The following is an 18,980-nucleotide window of genomic DNA, read 5'->3' on the forward strand; positions in this document are numbered from 1 at the left end:
TGTACTTCTTATAACTATATAATGCTAGGTTTATCTATACTGGCCCTGGTACTTATATAGGTATATATACGCCTATCGTGACAGTTATCTATAATAGCTAGGGACTATTATTTATATAGGCTAAACTAGTTATATAAGGATCCTTATCTAGACTAGGGTACTTATAAATCTAGTAATCCTAAGACTTATATAGGTATAGGAGTCTAACTTAGCTAGCTCTCTATAGCTTAGCTAAATAGTAAATATACTAAGCCTTAACTAAAATAGGAGCTATACCTAGCTATTAAAGGGGCTACTAGGGTTTAGAGGTATAGACTAGTTCTTAGTATTATTAGGGTATTTATACCTAGGGTAACTAGGGTACTTATACTAACTTATATATAGGATACTAATAATAGCTTATATAGCTTATTATATACCTTACTTACCTACTTAATAGTATAAATAACTATACCTTTCTTATAATTACTACTATTATCCTATTAGAATAGGTAATCTAGGTAGTACTATCTAGTAATATTTTATTATATTAATAGGCCCCAAGCTATTAGGGGGTTAAAGAGCTTAGTAATCTATTTTACTTATTATAGGATCTTAGGAGTAAGTAGCTTATCCTTATAGGTCTAGTTCTTCCTATAGTCTATAAAGGCTTTAAACTCCTAGGCTAGTAGTATATCCTAGTTACTAATTATATTATCCTTATAAGGATAGTTAGGTATAGTAGGATTTATAGTAGTAAGGTAGAATCCTAGTAGATATAGGGGTAGTTTATAATTAATACCCTAGATAAAAGATTAGAAGGGTATTTTATAGTTTAGGGTAATATATTATCCTAATCCTATAATAGGCTACTAGTCTTTTAATTAGTTAGGGGAGGGTCTTAATAAGGGGCTAGCCTTATATATCTATATTACTATTATAAACTAGGGCCTTTAGGTAGGGTAGTAGAAGTAACTTTATAGTACTAGTATACTATAATATTCTAGGTAGGTACTCTTATATATATTCCTTATACTATAGCATTAATTAGTAGAGTTATAGCACTTTTAGCTACTACTTTATAACTTATCCTATAGATAGGCATATAAGCTAAATATATCTTAATTAGACTAACTACCCTAGCTAGGGCTAGGGGCTAACTATACAGGCTAGGGCCCCTACCTATACTAGGGCTACTGCCCTAAACGCGCTAGGCGCTAAGTAAAGATATACAGATATATAACACTTAGATAGTAATTAGCTTAGTATATTAGGGATAATATAGTTCCTCCCTAGCTAGTACTACACCTTTAAGGGATACTAGCTTAGATATTAGCTAGCATATATTAGGTATAGATTTAGTTACTCTATAAATTAGGAGTTTCTAAAGTATAGCTAGCATATAATAGTAGTAACTACTAAATAGTTAGTAAATATCTAAGTATCTTTAGAGGCCTATATAAGTATTTATAATTTCTTAACTATCTAAATAACTCCTATTATCTTAAGCTTAGTAGTCTAGTATCTTATCTTAACTCCTAAAAGATACTAGGATAGGAAGGCTATTAGTTTAATAAACTACTTTAAGAAGTCCTTAGCCTTTATTACGACTTATAGATTTCTCGTTACATAGGTAAGGGCTAAAGGTAAACTGCTAGAAAATGCGTATATATCTTAATTAAATCTAATAAGTTAAAAGAATAAAATATAAAAGATACTTACTACCTATATATTTCCTAGTCCTTCCTTTATACTATTCTACCTCTCGTCCTTTATATAAGGGTCCTTAGTTATTATTAGGTAAGTTATAAAGGTGAGGTGTTAATGGGCTGTTATATAGTATCTACCTAGGGCTATAGTAGCTGGTGCCAGCCTATAGTAGCTAGTACTAGCCTGCAGGTTTTGGCCTAAGCTATAGTAGGCTACTACCTAAGGTGAGGCTTATGCTTCCTATAACTATATAATGCTAGGTTTATCTATACTAGCCCTAGTACTTGCCTACTATATAATGCCAGGTTTATCTGTACTAGCCCTAGTACTTATATAGGTATATATACGCCTATCATGACATGCCCCCCCTAAAGAGAAGCTGAAATTATAGGAATTAGCAGCTATAGGTGCTTATATAGGTATAGACTTATAATATATAATAGTGGTAATTTAGTAATTTAAGCATTCTATATAGTTATAAAGTATAATTATTAGTCTAGGTCTATTACTATACCATCTCTTTCTATTACTATCTCTTTTACTACATAACCTATAGAAGGTTACCATCTTACTTAGCCATATCTAAAGCTCCCTATTAAAGTACATTATTATCCTAGTCTAATTTAGCTATAATCTAGTAAACTAACTATTATACGCAAAGGTTCTAATAATTTAAATAATTTATACCCTACTAATAGTAAAGCAGACATTCCTGGCCACTATATACTTAATATATCTACTACTTATTATAGTCTAGTCTATTAGGACTCATTACTATTATACAAGAGTTACAGTATTAAGTTATTATTATATAGCATTATTTATAATCTATCATAGTCACTACTTACTTAGAGAGCTATTTTAGCTAGTAGTATCTATAAGGGCCATTATATAGAGTCCTAAGGTAAGTAAACTTTAATTCTATCTCTTTAGACTATTACTAATTATTATCTAGGCTATTAAGTAGTATTATATATCTAGGTTCTACTACTTTATCATCCCATCTTACTAACCGATACAATTATAGAGGAGGACACTTATATAAATACTTAGTCAGGCTAGGCTTTACTTATTTAGCTAGGAACTACTATAGGCTTATCACTTTACCTACAGTATACTATAGTATCAGGTTCTGCTTAATTAGTATTATTAGTTATTATACAAGGTTTATTATCCATAGCTATACAGCCTACTACTAACCAGCCTATTATACTATATTACTACTAGTTTACTGTCGCGCAGCCTATTTTAGAGGAAGAAGGTAAAGAGCCTACTTATATGTACTATTATTATAATCCTACAGCTTATTAGGTTCTAGCAGCTAAGTACTTACTACCTACTACTTTACATAACAGCAGCAACAGTAAGATTTATATTACAGTATTACTAGTTAGTTCTAATAAGGCGCCTATTAAATAGGACTTTAAGTTAATACTTTACATCCCTTATAAAAATATAGAGAGTATTATATAAGTAAGTTTATCTTACTAATATAAGGGATTCTTATCTAACTAATTATACAGGCACACCTTAGTAGTTCTAAAGTATAAGAGCGCGCTAAATATATCTTGGCCTTAGGTAATAGCATACCTCACTTACATATTATAGTTTCTACTTAGTAATTTAACTACTTATTAGTTAAAACTTAAGCCAGCTTACATAATGCTTTTCTTATCTAGTATACTAGAATTAATAACCCTATTAGCTATACTAAGTGTTATAATAATACTAATACTCGCGCGTTTATTAGTTATTACTACCTGCCTAGTTTCTTATAGGGCTGTTGCGCCAACTGCCTTTAAGGTATAGGCAACTTAGACTATACTATTAGTAACTTAAAGGGTACTAAGCTGCCTACTTATTATAAGAGGCATAAAGATAAAATTTATATAGAGGAGTTCTAGAACTTATACTACTAAGCTAGGGTAGAGGATTAAACTAATTAGGCTTTAGCTAAGTAGGACATCCTACCTAATAAGCTAGAGGATCTAGAGGAGACTATCTTATATAATAATAGTTATAATAAGAAGAAGGGAAAAGGACAGAAGTAAAGGGTAAAAAGTAAAGAAGAGAGAAGTAGGGGATAAGTAGTAAAAAGGAGAGACTAGAGAGTAGAAGTTAAGGTTAATAGTATTTATATAAGAGTAGATAGTAAACTAATTAGTCTACTTTCTATATCTTTATAATATTTACTATAGGCCTAAGTAACTTATTTTATTATTACTTTCTATTTTAATCTATAGTTCTTCTTAGAGGAAGGTAGTCTTCTATTTTTCTAGATTTTTTAGTAGTCCTGCTATAGTGGGGTATAATAAGTAGAATTCTTTAATTTTCTATAGTGCGCTGCTAAAAGAACTTGTATTATACTACTAGTTATCTTAGTTATATCTAGTCCATTTAACTTAGTATTAAAGCTTTCTATATAAGACTTAACTAGCTTAAATATAGTCTACTTCCCACTTAGGCTTATCTTAAATAATCTTAGGTTCTAGTTTAGTATATTCTTAACTAGGAAGCTATTCTATTTCGGCCTTATATAGCCTATTAGTATAGAAAAGGTTAACCATCTTTATATATAAGGGAAGATTAAGGATATAGGAGGGTCCTTCTATTCCTATAATCTTAAAAGGTCTAGTATTAGGGAAGTCCAATTTAAGGTTTAGCTAATTAGTAGACCATCTAGTTTTCTTAATATAGATATAATCTCTAACTGTAAAGTCTAGCGCGCGACAGTATTTATTGGCTTATTAGTATATATACTCTTAGGATTTAAGAATAAGATTCTTTATAAATTTAAAAGCTTCTTATCTTCTCTTTTATAGCATTTATACTACTATATAAGCCATCTTTTCTAGTTACTAGGGGGTCTCTATTCTTTATTACTAGTTATAGTACATTTAAGGGGAATATCCTAACTCAATCTTAAAAGGTAAAAGTCTAGTAGCTTTATAGGGAAGTATTACTTGTGCAAGGTCTATTAATAGTAGAAGATCAGACTAATTATTCTAAAAGTAATTAATAAAAGGTCTTAATCTTTATATAAGATGCTAATTAATAATCTCTATAATACTATTAGTTTAAGAGTAGTAGGATGAGTTAAAATGCTACTCTATACTAGTCAGCTTATACAGTTTATTTATAAATGCTGAGATGAACTAAGGGCCTTAGTTAGATAGGATAGACTTAGGGTTTCTATAAATATAGTAGATATATTTATAAAAGAGTCTAGAGACTCCTTTAGTATTAATCTTCTTTATATAAGGTAAGCTAAAGGTTCTTTAACTTAACTAGTCTATAATAACTAGAATTACATTATAGCCTTTTTAGTCTTTAGGCATCTCTTTAAAATCTATAGCTAAGTATTACTAGGGTCAAGTAGGAATCTCTAGGGGTTATAGAAGGCCTAGGTCTTTATTATAAAACTCTTTTATTTAGTAGTAAATATGGCATCCTCACCTATAAATATTAATCATATAATTTATAGCTAGCTAGTAGTAATGTTACTTAAGGAGTTTTCGCATCTTTATAATACTAGGATAGGTAGTTATATAGGTAGTATATAAAGTATTAAGTATTCTTATGTGGAGGTTATTATAATCTAGTATAAAGAGGGTGCCATATTATAATAAAAGACCATCCTTTAGTTCCTAACTATTTCTTTATTTAAGGTCTTTTAAGAGGGCTTTCTATCTCTAGAGTTCTAATTTAGAATCTTCTTAGTTTGTATAGAGAAGTTTATCTAAAAATAATACTAGAGGAGGAAGTTCTTATTCTAAAATAGAAAGAGGGATAATAGTCTCTAGTAGGATAAGGTATATCTCTTATATAGCCTTTACTTTTTCTTTTTAAGTCTTTAGGTCTTCTTATTTTTAAGTAAGGTAATTAGTAATAATATTTTCCTTTCCTAGCTAATAGGAGAATCATATATAGAACTCTATAAAAAACTCAGACTATCTAGCTTGTTATTAATTAAGTTGTCGTTTAGTAGAGTAGTACTCTAATACCTAATAGTCTATTATTACGAGAAAAGGTTTTTTAAGGCTAATAAGTATTAGTCTCTATTCTTCTAGTCTATTCTTAATAGCCAGCAGTTCTTTATTAGATATTCTATAATAAAGTTCTATATTAGCTATTACCTTAGAGTAGAACGCTACTAGTTTCTAATCGCGTAAAGGTTGTTAAAGCTGCATTAAAACGCCTATAGTAACTCTATTACTTATATTAGTCTCTATATAAGTGTTAAGAGTAGGGTCATAGTTAGCTAGGAGTGTATTACTATATATTAGCTTCTTAAGTTGTTAAATTGCCTCCTCTTCTAGGGGTCCTAGTAGTTACTATTTTACCTTAGAGTATAGTTTCTCTAATAGCCAGCTGATTTATCTATAGTTGGGGAGAAATTATTAGTAGAAATTATAGAAACCTAGGAAGGATTAAAGAGCTTTAAGGGTTTTAGGTATTAGCTAGTTTTATATAGGTTCTACCTTATCTAGGTCTATCTAAATACCTTCTATAGAAACGATATATCTAAGGAACTTTATATAAGTAACTAAAAACTTACTCTTCTTTAAATCCACCTATAGTCCCGCTTTTTATAGTCTTACTAGTACTTTTTTTACTTGTTCCTCGTGCTCTGTAGGGTCTTTAGAGATAATGAGCATATTATCTATAAAAGCTATAATAAAATCGTCTAAATACTTAAAGAGAACCTGGTTAATAAAATATTAAAAGGCTACAGGTCCGTTACTTAATCTAAATAGTAAGACACGGTATTTAAATAAGCTATATCTTATATAGAAGGTAGTCTTATCTTTAGAATCCTTAGTAAGATAAATGTGGTAGAAAGCTTATTAAATATTAAGCTTAGTATAAATTTTACCCTTTCTAATGCGCTAAAGTAACTCTATAATAAGAGGAAGGGGGTATAAATCCTTAGTAGTTTATTTATTAAGCTGTTAGTAGTCTATATAGAATCTCTATCCCCTACCAGGCTTTTTTACTACTAGAATAGGAGAAGTGTAGGCGGTAAAGCTTTTAGTAATAAAGCCTTTCTAAATATTCTTAATAATATACTCTTTTATAGCCTTAAGCTGCTCTAGAGACATTCTATAGAGAGGACTTAGTAGAAGCTCTAGTAGACTATTATATATAAGAGTTATTTTATAATTAACTCCTATATAATATAGTAGTAGCTTATTAGACTCTATTTTAGAAAACACATCTTAAAATTCCTTATAAGCAGCTAGTAGCTTAGAAGCTAGTAATTCCTTAGTTTCTTTATCTTTAAGAGCTGCTTAAACTTATATAAGGTTAATAGCGTAGATCTCTATTAGCGCAAGTTATAATTTATAGATAGAAATCTTAAAAGCATCTTAATTTTAAAATTCAATTCCCTTAATAACCTATACTAAGGGAAGAAGGTGTTTATTAAATTTTTTATCTCTATAGTCTATATCTACTTAATATTCTTTCTATAGTTCTTTACTTTATATAGAGACTTTTAGTAGGCATAAAAGATACTAAAAGGATTAGTTAACTAGTAGCTATCTCTAGACTAGTTTACATTATTTATAGTCTAGAAGAACATCATACTAGTTAAAAAACTATTACCTAAGAATTATATCATTGCGGCTAATATTATAAATAAAAGTATAAGTAGAAACTATTTAATCTTAGAAATAGAGTTAAAGATAAAAGTAAAAATTAACTTTCTTATTTATATATTAGTTAAACCTAGTAATATTAAGCCCTTTACCTATTATTCTCTTTTTTACAGCACCTATAGACTAGAGAGTTAGTAGTAGCTTAGGGTAAATAAAACTTATACTACTAGTACTAGTATTAGCTAGGGCATAAATTTCTAAGGCATGGCTGTTAGATATAATTAAGGTTTATATAGTAAAGGGTACACCTCTAATAAAGTAACTAAGATTTATATAAGAACCTTTAATGTGTATTACTCTAAGTTTAGACCTAAGGTAGGAGACTTTACCTAGGCCTTATTATTTTCTAATAAAGACTAATCTCCTTTATTTATATAGACTTCTTCTATACTTTCTTCTTCTACTAACTCTATTGCCTTTATCTCTAGTTGTAGGTATTACCTCTATAAATAGCTAAACTGGCCGCAGCAATTATATAGTCTAATCTCTATATAGACTTCTACTTTACCTTTATAGGTTATATTATATAAGGGAGCCCTAGATATAGATCGCGCCTAGGTATAACTAGAAGATAAAGTACTTATACTACCTAAGGTAGTTATCTTTACTTATTCTTATTATCTCTTCTTTACTTAATCCTTATACAATATAAGTATTGGTTTTCTATAGTTAGAATAGTAGTTACTAAGACTTTAAGTAATGGGGTAGGCTTATTAGAGGTACTTATAAAAGTTAATATCCTTATCTTACTCTATAGTAACTATATAGGTTTAAAGGAGAGGATCTATTATATTATAAAAGTCCTCTTTCTACTATTCCTAGGGAAGATCTATATCTAAGGCTAATTATATAAAGTTTAATTAAAACTTCTAAAGGTCTGTAGGAATATAGTATATAAGAGAGCGTAACTACTTCTTTATATCCTTATATTTATATAGACTCTAGAGGAGGTTATCTAGGAATTTAAAGATATCCTTATCTAGAGTGACTTTATTGGCCTTTATATAAGAAGTAAGGAAAGGAGTTAGGTAATATAAGACTTCTCTACTAATATAGGAAATAATATAACCTATAATATTCTATTTAGTCTCCTCTGCTATATCTTTAGTAAAGTAATCGTGGTTTTATTTAATTTTATTTTATATAAGGAGGGTCTAGTATTTATATAAGGGGTCTTCTCTATTAGTAAGAAGAGGAGGATTAGGAACCTTACTACTTTAGTATTTCTTATTACTTAAAGATAAAGTAGAGGTTTTAGTAGTAGTTTCTCTTATATAGGTAGAAGGATCTTAAGAGAGGGTAATAGGTCTTAGGTGCTAAGCTAATAAAGAGGGCCTAATATATCCTTCCCTTAGAACTTCCCTAAGTCTATTAGTATAGTTTAAGAGTATTTACTTAAGAGCCTAGTTCTGCCTTCGCGCGCGGTTTAGTTACTACTACACTTAAGACTTATTTAAGGATGTAATCTTAGATTTAAATTAATTAATATCTAAGTATAGTACCTTTATAAACGCCTCTGTAACTAGAGCTTAAACTGTATAAGTTAACCCTAGGTCTTAGGTATATTCTTTTACCTCTACTGCTAAGACTAAGTAGAAATTATATAGGAGAATAGGGGTAGGTCCTCTCTTATTATTATTTAATAAGTATCTAGTATTACGTGAATCTTTAGTCCCTTTATATAAATCTTATCAAGTTGATTAACTAGTACTAACACCTTTAGTAGTGCCAGATATATTAGCTTTATTCTTAGCTATACTATCTTTATAGTCTTCTACTTAGAATATCCCTTAAGTAGGTTATAGATAGGATGCCTCCTAAATATTTATATACTACCCTATAGCCTTAATTAAAGACTTCTATAGTTAATATATACTTAATACTCCTTAGTCCTTAGATGACACTGATGCGCCTAATAAAGATAACTTAGGTTTACTAGGGAAAAGTAATAAGTAGTCTTATATAAGACTATAGCTATGTATAATATTACTTAGGTTAAATATTATAACACCTTTATAGGTAAAGAAGTAGGATAGAGCTAAAACTTAGAATAATCTTTTATATCTATTATAACTTATAGATTTCTTATTATATAGGTAAGGGCTAAAGGTAAACTGCTAGAGAATATATATATATCTTAATTAAATCTAATAAGTTAAAAGAATAAAATATAAAAGATATTTACTACCTATATATTTCCTAGTCCTTCCTTTATACTATTCTACCTCTTATCCTTTATATAAGGGTCCTTAGTCATTATTAGGTAAGTTATAAAGGTAAGGTATTAATAGGCTATTATATAGTATCTACCTAGGGCTGCAGTAGCTGGTGCCAGCCTATAGTAGCTGGTACTAGCCTATAGGTTTTAGCCTGAGCTGTGGCAGGCTACTACCTAAGGTAAGGCTTATACTTCCTATAACTGCATGATGCTAGGTTCATCTATACTAGCCCTAGTACTTACCTACCGCGCGATGCTAGGTTTATCTATACTGGCCCTAGTACTTATATAGGCATATATATGCCTATTATAACAGCCTTCTTAAGCTAATTTATAGTAGGGTTTTTACCCTCTATATTCTCTATATTTATAGTAGGAGTCTAATCTTCTATAACTAGTTTAGGATTACCCTTTATATAATAGGCTATTATACTAAAACCTAACTCCTTACTAGTATCTATATCCACAAAGAGGGGTCTCTTAGGTATATAGTAAAAATACTATTATATTTTATAAAGGGTTATCTATATAGCCTTAAATAATACTACTAATACTAGGGAGTCTAGTAATACCTATACCACTATATATTAGTAATATACTTACTTATCCTTAGGAGTACTTTATAGTAGTATAGTTTTTATAGCTTCTAATAGTTCTACTAGTTATATATAGTAGGGATAGTTATCCTATAGCTATCTAATAAGCCCTATAAAGGTTTCTAGTTCTTAAAGGGTCCTTAGGAATTTAAGGTCCTTTAAAGCTTAGATCTTAGCTTCTAATATAGTAATACTAAACCTAGATACCTACTATCCTAATAGTATAATAGATAGGTACCCTAACTAAGACTTCTTAGTACTTAGGCTTATATTTATACTATTAAGGATGGTAAATACTTTCTTAAGGTAGTCTAGGTATTCTTCTAGTATTTTAGAGAAAATAGTAATATTATTAATATATATTTATATAAATATATAGTAGTCCTAAAGAAGAGTGTTATATTACTATTATATATACTATATAGAGTTATAGTATCCTATTAGGGCTATATTTAACTATTCTATACCCTAGTAGGTAAGTATAATTAGCTTATATTAGTTATTAGGATAGATCTACTATTAATAGAAGAAAGAGTAGTATCTACTACTAAGATATAGAGGTACCCTTAGATATTAGAGATAATATTAGTAGCTAGAAGGAGTAGCTATAAGTCCTTCTTACTAATAGTATTAAGGGCTTATATATCTATAACTACTTATCCCTTCTACTCTAGGGTCCTATTCTCTCTAGGGACTAGCTTCTATACTATAAATATAGAGAAGCTAAGATAAGTATCTCTATATACCTACTCTACCTTTCCTTATTTATATATAGGGTTAAGTATAGTGTCTTAGAATTTATAGTCCCTTTAGGATATAGGATATAGTCTTTAATATTTAAAATATTTATACTAGCCTAGGATTAATAGTATCTTTATCTAATCCTTTTTAGAAACCTTAATAAATCCCTTTTAGTTATAGAAAAGGTCTTAAAACTAATCTACTAATTTCTAGTATAGTGACTAGACCTTAGGGGTCCTAAATATAGTAATACTATTATTAAGCTTAACTTCCTCTATAATAAGGATAGTAGGATTTAAACTAGCTAGGCTATATTCTATATCTATAAGGTAGTATACCCTATTAAATTCTACTATAATAATACTACCTAGCTATATATTCTAAGAGATTATAAGAGACTAATCTAAGTTATTTCTAGTAATAATCTAGTTTATATCTATACTAGTAACTATAGTATAAAGGGTACCTCTCTTTTATAGGAAAGGTATAGGATATATAGTTTTATTAGGATAGAACTTATATACTTAGTAAAGGAGGTCTAGTCCTAGGATTTTAATAAGTAGCTTTACCTAAGACTATAGGGGTATTATTATATTCTTTATAGTATATATATATTAATAGATAGGAGTAGAAAATAGCTTAGTTATTATACTAGTATTTAGTCCCTTAGGCCCTATATATAGCTATATTACTTAATTCTAACTAATATTAATAATTACCCCTTTAGGATATAGGAGGTTATTTCCTATAAGTAGAGGGATATTTAACTTATTAGTTATCTAAGTATAGTAGGGAAGAAAGCTAAGTACCTATCCTACCTTAGTTTATCTAGGTAAGTAAAGGGGAAGTATTATATAGTTAGTATATTCTATCTTATATTCTACTCTAGTAATAATTATAGATTTCTTAAGTATTATTACCTTAATATTAGGGAGCTTTTCCTTTAAAAATATTCTATTTACTATTAAGGATAAAGTACCTATATTAAGATACCTAATATCTACTATTCCTATAGGGGTTAGCCTAAAACTAATCTCTATAGATTAATATTTAGGAAATAGAGGTAGATTATCCCCTATACTAAGTCCTATAAAGACTATAGATAACTCTAAGATTAGTACCTTTAGTTCTATATTAGCTATAGCCTTATCCTTTATCTTCCTAAGTTTACTATTAACTAAGTTAAACCCTAATATAATAAGGTAGACTATTTAGTAATAGTATCCCTAACTAAGTATAGAAGTACCTTACCTATAGTACTATATTACCTATACTATAAAGCTAAGGGGAAAGATTAATACCTACTAGAGGGCTATAACTACTAGAGTAAGGATATACTAAGAGGGGATAATATATTACTTAGTTCTATTATCCTAATAGCTTTTAGATACTAGTTACCTACTAACTAGATAGTACTCTATTTAGGTCCTAAATTCTTAAGTAGCTTAATACTTACTTAGTTTAAACTATATTTAAAACTATTATTCCTTAGGTACTAGTATAACTTATATTTAGAAGGGAAGCTTATCTAGTAGCTATTATATAGCTTCTAGAGATTAAGTACTATTATATTACTACTAGGAGTATAGTTAAAAGTATTATCCTAGGTAAGTATATATCTATACTAGGAGTAGTAGTTAGCTCCTATTATAATTATAGGCTTACTATTATTTAACTATAGTTTCTCCTTATTAGTTATAGGGGTCTCTATACTAGCATCCTTATTACTTTTAGTATTTTTACTTTCCTTATTAGTATCCTTATACTTACTTTTAGAGCTATCCTAGGTATAGTATTATATATATATAGTAGGTTTATAGTTATAGTTATAGTTATAGTTATAATAATCCTTAGGCTTTAAGTAGGACCTAGAACTAGACCCTTTTAGGTTAGGAGTAGGGAGCATACCCTACTTAGAATAGGTCACCTATTTTATATTACTTAGTCCCCTAGTACTTATATTATACTAGGATACTAAGTATACTCTATTAGATTAATTAAAAGGCTAGCTAGTAGTCTATATTAAAGTATATCCCTAATTCTAGCCCTTAGGGAAGAATGCCTTACTAGTAGTAGTTATATTAAAATATTAGGATAGGTATTCCTAAGTCTACTAGTAACTCTTAATATTCTTAATAAATACTTAGACTATAGTATTTACTATAGGTTTAGGGATCTACTACTAGAAGTAAGGGTTAATATATATATAGGTATTAGCTAACTAATTATATATAGTAGAGAAACTAGTAGCTTATCCTAGATATATATAGGTAATAATAAAGTCCCTTATACTTTTAGCATAGATCTCTAGGAGCCTAAAGTATACTCTATTTAGTACTTTAATAGCTTTATATTATATTATACTAAAGTCTTTATATAGTAGTAAAGTCTAATTATTAATACTATATCTAGTATATATAAAAGCTCAGTCTTCCTCTATAAATTAGGAGGTATACTATATATTTAATAATCCTTTTAGGTACTTCTATAGGTTAGTATAGATTAGATCTACTCTATAGGTAGTATAAGCTATTAAGGTACTATTAATAAACTACTCTATAGTATAGTATAAGACCTTCCCTTATTTAGTTATACTACCTCTATAGCTAATATCTTCTTCTAGTAGATTAGGGTTAAAGTAACTAATATTATCTAGATAGAAATACTAGGCTATCTACCCTATATATAGTCCTAAGGCTAAGGCCTAGTTATACTCCTTATTATCTCCTATACCTTATAGGGGAATAAATTAAAAGGTAGTAGACTATTTATCCTCTTTATCCCTATCCTTAGAAGGAGAGGAGCCTAGTAGGAGTAGTTCCTCTATATTATACTAGGTATACCTTTCCTAGTATTACTATTCCTAGTTTTTACTAGAGAAGTAGTTCCCTTTCTATAGCTATAATAGTCTTAGTAGTACTCTACCTCTACCTTAAGGTATACTTATTTTAAGTATAGATAGGTATATACTAAGCTTCTTAAGTTACTTATTAACCCCCTCATTTATTATAGTAAGGTTTATTATCTATACTTTCTATTATTTAAAGAATATATCTTAGAGTATATCTAGCTTTACTCCTAAAGATTCTAAGGTTATAATAGGCTACTAGATCTCCTTAGTCTAGTCTATAGTACTATACTAGTTATATATATATAGGAGTATTATATTATATAGGGGTAGCTAATTATAGTATATATACCTTAGGGGAGGATTCTAGTTTCCTAGTAGCTATTAGTAGGAGAAAGGAAGACTACTATATATATATTAGCTAGAGGTCTAAGTAAAACCTAGGCCTATACTACTCTAGAAAATATTAGGTAGTTAACTAAAGGGTTAATAAGAATAGCTATAAGGAGGCCTATAGCTAGGTAGAAAGGGAGGTTATCTAAACTAGCCTTTATAAGTATAGCTAGTACCTTCCCTAAAGTTTAGTAGAATATACTAGTCTTTAAAATTATTATCTATAGAAGAATAGAGACTCTATAGATTATATTCTAACTTATTATCTATAGGTAGGCTACTAGTATAGGTAACTAGCTACTTTCCTTTAGAAGGTTTTAATTAGGAAGTCTAAAGAGGTATTACCTACTTATCTTAGGGCTAGTATAGCCTTATAGTTATATATATCTATAACTAGAGTTATTAATAGGTATATATAGAAGTAGAGTAATATAAAGAAGATAAATATCCTTAAGTAGATATAGGTATTAGTAAAATAGGTTATTAAGGCTCTATAGATAGTATAGGTTATAAATAAATTAATATATAGTATAGAGATTTTAATTAAGGTTATTTATAAAGTAAGGTAATAGGTATTTATACCTAAAAAGAGGGTAGATTTACTAAATAGGTAACTAATTAGCCCTTTCCCTATTTAGGTATAGTATAGCTACTAATAGGAAGAGTAGGTCTTAATAGTTCTTAGGTTAACCTTAGTATAACTTCTAAGGTAATTATAGTAGGTCTTAAAGGTAACTAAAGTACTATCTTAGCTTATAGCTAGGGAGGTACTTTAAGGACTATACCTAAGGCTAGTACCTCTAGTATAGTAGGATATTCTAGTATAGTTAGAGAAAGGTACTAGAATAGATTATATAGGGACTAGGATACCCTTAAACCTATACTTATATTATATTAGCCCACCTCCTTATATAGTATAGTTAGAACTAGATTTAGTAGTAAATCTACTATATTAGTAGAGATTAGTATACTTAGTATTATAGTCCTTATACCCTTAGCTAGAGCCTCTTCTATATATTTCTATTCTATAACTACTAGGTAATTCTCTAGGAATAGTTTAGTATAGGTAGTATTAACTTATTCTAAGACTTATTAAAAAGTAGCCTAGTTTATACCTCCTATAGAGTCCTAGTATACTAGATAATCTAGGTACCTTTAAGAGGTTATAGTTTATTAAGTAAATACTCCTATACTATCTAGGGGCTTAAATATTTCTATAATAAGGTTAATATAAGTCCTAGTTACTAGGGTAATCTATTTAAGCTATTACTTATATTTACTATAATAGAGGAAGGCCTTAAGTTATTAGATAAATAGTATATCCTCTTCTAAAACTAATATAGTAAACTTATTATTTAGGGACTATATTATAGATAGTTCCTTATACTAGTACTAAGTATTAAAGGAAGGGGTAAGTATAGTAGAAGTAAGGGTCCTACTATAATAATACTAGTACTAGGTTATATAAGAAAGGAGATCCTTACTAGGTACTATATAGAAGTATATTATTAGCTATTTTAAGGGGATCTTCCTAGGTTTTAGTAGAAGTAGACTTATAGTATTTATATATTAGTAGTAATAAAGGTCTTAGATATAGAAGGGATACTATAGTAAAAGGAAGTACTATAGTACTTTTAGCTACTAAAAAATATTATAAGTTTAGTTAGGATATCTTTTCTTAAGCCTAGATTATATTATTATTATTTTTATCTTAGCCCTAGGGCCTTACTTATTCTTATCTACTTACTTATACTACTAAGCCTACTAGCTAGTACCTGCCTTACTTACCTAAGGCATCCCTAACCATCTATAGACTGCAATACTTATCTAAAAGGGTACTCCTACTTTTAGCTTCTTTTATATTAATTATCTAGTAAATAATATCTAGTAGGTATATAATATAAAGTATTAGAAGCTTCTTATTAATATAGCCTATATTAAGAAGATATTATAATATAATTATATAATAAAGAAGATTACTTAACTTAAGCTAAACTATATAAAGTACCTACTTTAAATTAACCTAGTATAGTAGGTATTTAGCTATTAATTTAGTAATACTATATACTTTAGCTAAATAATAAATAATATAGTTAAGTTAGTTAATACTAGTATAATTAAAATATATAATAATCTTCCTTTTTAGGTACTTATAGAGGTATACTACTATATAATAGAGAAGATAGGAAGATATATACTTACTTATTACCCTTTATAACTATATTAAAATATACTAATAACTAGTTATAGCTATAAGCTATAGGAGATATATATAGCTAAATTAGTTTAATAATAGGTTATTTATAACTCTTTTATATAAAGGACTATTATCTATTCTTCTACTAAAAAGATTTTCTCTATTAAGAATATTAATAGAGGTAATATTAACTTTTATACTTATAATTATTATAAGGATATACTCTTCCTATATAAATATATATATACTTTCTATTAGGTATTAGTTAATATACCTAAGCTATAAGGGAGTAATATATAGGCTTTAGAAAATTACTATAAGGTATATAGTTACTACCTTATACCTATTAAGATAGATAATCTAAAGGAGTAGAATATTTTACTACTATTTTTAAAGCCTTACCCTAGCTAGCCTATTAAGAAGAGAAGAGAGAGGACTATTTAAAAATAAGCTTATAAATATAGACTTTATAGTTAATAAGGGTATAAGTATACTATATATTAAAGGAGGTATAATCTATTTTAGGCTTTAAATAAGAGTAGTAAAACTAGATTAGTAAGACTAATATTAATACTAATAAAAGTAGTAAAACTAATACTAATAAGAGTAGTAAAACTAATACTAATAAGAGTAGTAAAACTAATACTAATAAGAGTAGTAAAACTAATACTAATAAGAGTAGTAAAACTAATACTAATAAGAGTAGTAAAACTAATACTAATAAGAGTAATAAGACTAATATTAATAAGAGTAATAATAGTATTACTATTTAAATATATATCTTTAACTATAAGCTAGAAGAGTCTAACCTTAGCTTTATCCTCCTTTAAGAGACTCTATTATTATTACCTTACTCCTTACCTCTCTTATTAATTATAATACTATCTATACTAAGTATCTTTATAATATCTCTATAGTAACTACTAACTCTATAATAATTACTATACTAATTAAAGTATATAAGGTATAAGGTAGACTATAAAATATAAATAAGGTAGATTAGGAGGTAAATAGTAAATAAAGAATAGATTAAATAAGTAAGAGAGGGTAGATTATAGGTTTATTAAAAGAAGGAGGTAGATTTTATAATAAGGAGAGTATAGATTATAAGTTTTATAATAATAAAAAGTATTTTTAGATTTAATTATACTATCTAAGATAACCCCTATTTTATACTTATTTTTATAGGAAAAACTACCCCTATTTATAAATAATAAAACTAACTAGGGTTAAGACTTCTTATATAATAAGATAGGCTAAAATTAGGCTTAATATTAATAATTAAGAAATACTAAGCCTTAGGAGGTTAAAAAATAGTAAGTATATATTTAGGAGCCTAAATAATTAGGGGGTAAAGATATACTCTTTAAGATATAGGGGTTATATAGGGGTATTTTAGTACTAGGATTATACTAGTATAGTCTATTTCTAGAGTATAGTAATAGAACCTTAGATAATTAAGGGGTAAATATAGTTAAAGATATATATATATAAGTAGGAGTAAGTTAATAGTAGTAGTAGTAGTAGTAGTTTTAGTAGTAATTATAAAAGAACTTAAAAATAATAAATAACTTACCTAATTAAGATAGGATATAAGGAGGGTATATTTAGTTTAAGAGGGTAGATAGTAAGTAGGGTGGTATAATATTATGTAGATTAAGAATTTAACCCTTTTTTTTTTCTTTTTTCTTTTTTCTTTTTTTTTTTACTGCACCTATACAAAAATCCCATCAACGTCCCCTAGCTGCCCAACCCAGTCCCCAACCACGGCAAACCAATCTGGGAACACACATCCAAAAGTACCACCTCCTTAGTCAGACATTCAGATGAAACCAACCTCCCAGGGAGGTGAAGAGGAGAGTTTCCAAGTAAAAACCTCCGTCCCAACCTCCCAGTTCTCTTTGCACGTGTATATGTGTATGGGGGCCGGATGGCGGGGCCAGCACGTCGCGACTATACGACCCCGACGTTTTGGACTTATTCTAGAACAAAACCTGGCATCTGTAGTATGGCTGTGACTTGCCACGCTTAAATGAGCGTGGCTGCGGGAGATCCGAGTCAGTCTTCCGGAACTGCGCAAGGGAGTTTTGTGCTGTACCGTCCGTGTAGGTACATACTGTATTCGTCGGGTGGTTAGAAGAGGGCTGGTGTTTTTGTGATTGATGTGGTTGAGGTGGATATCTATGTTGACAGACTATTTTCTTCTGTCCCAGGCTGCTGCTCCCTGAGAATGTAGACGTCTTCGGATCACGGCGATCAGGATCAGCGCGTTTTGTGAGCCACATGTCGTTGAATCAAGCTTATTCCAGCCTGCTGAGCACGTCATCGACCACATTCCTTTCCGGTTCTCTAAACCCACCGCCCTTCGTCATTAGGACATCGAAGACAACAGTTGAGGAAGATGTCAAAAGCGCAAAGAGCCACAGTCAAAAAACCAGGTAAAAAGGGGGGAGATAAAGAAGGTATCTAGTTCGGATGGACAATAATGCACAAAAATCCATCTTTCCTTCCTGCTCCTGCTTCGTCCGTCTTCTACATCCTCCTTGAACAGCTGCTCCTCGACGACACCTACTGCTTGCTGCTGATACAGAGAGTTGACCTAAAGCTAGTCACCTGTTACAGCCGGGCGAGCAAAAGT

The sequence above is a fragment of the Phyllosticta citribraziliensis genome (genome assembly GCF_038025025.1).
Source record: "Phyllosticta citribraziliensis strain CPC 17464 chromosome Unknown J3D65scaffold_16, whole genome shotgun sequence".
NCBI lineage: Eukaryota > Fungi > Ascomycota > Dothideomycetes > Botryosphaeriales > Phyllostictaceae > Phyllosticta > Phyllosticta citribraziliensis.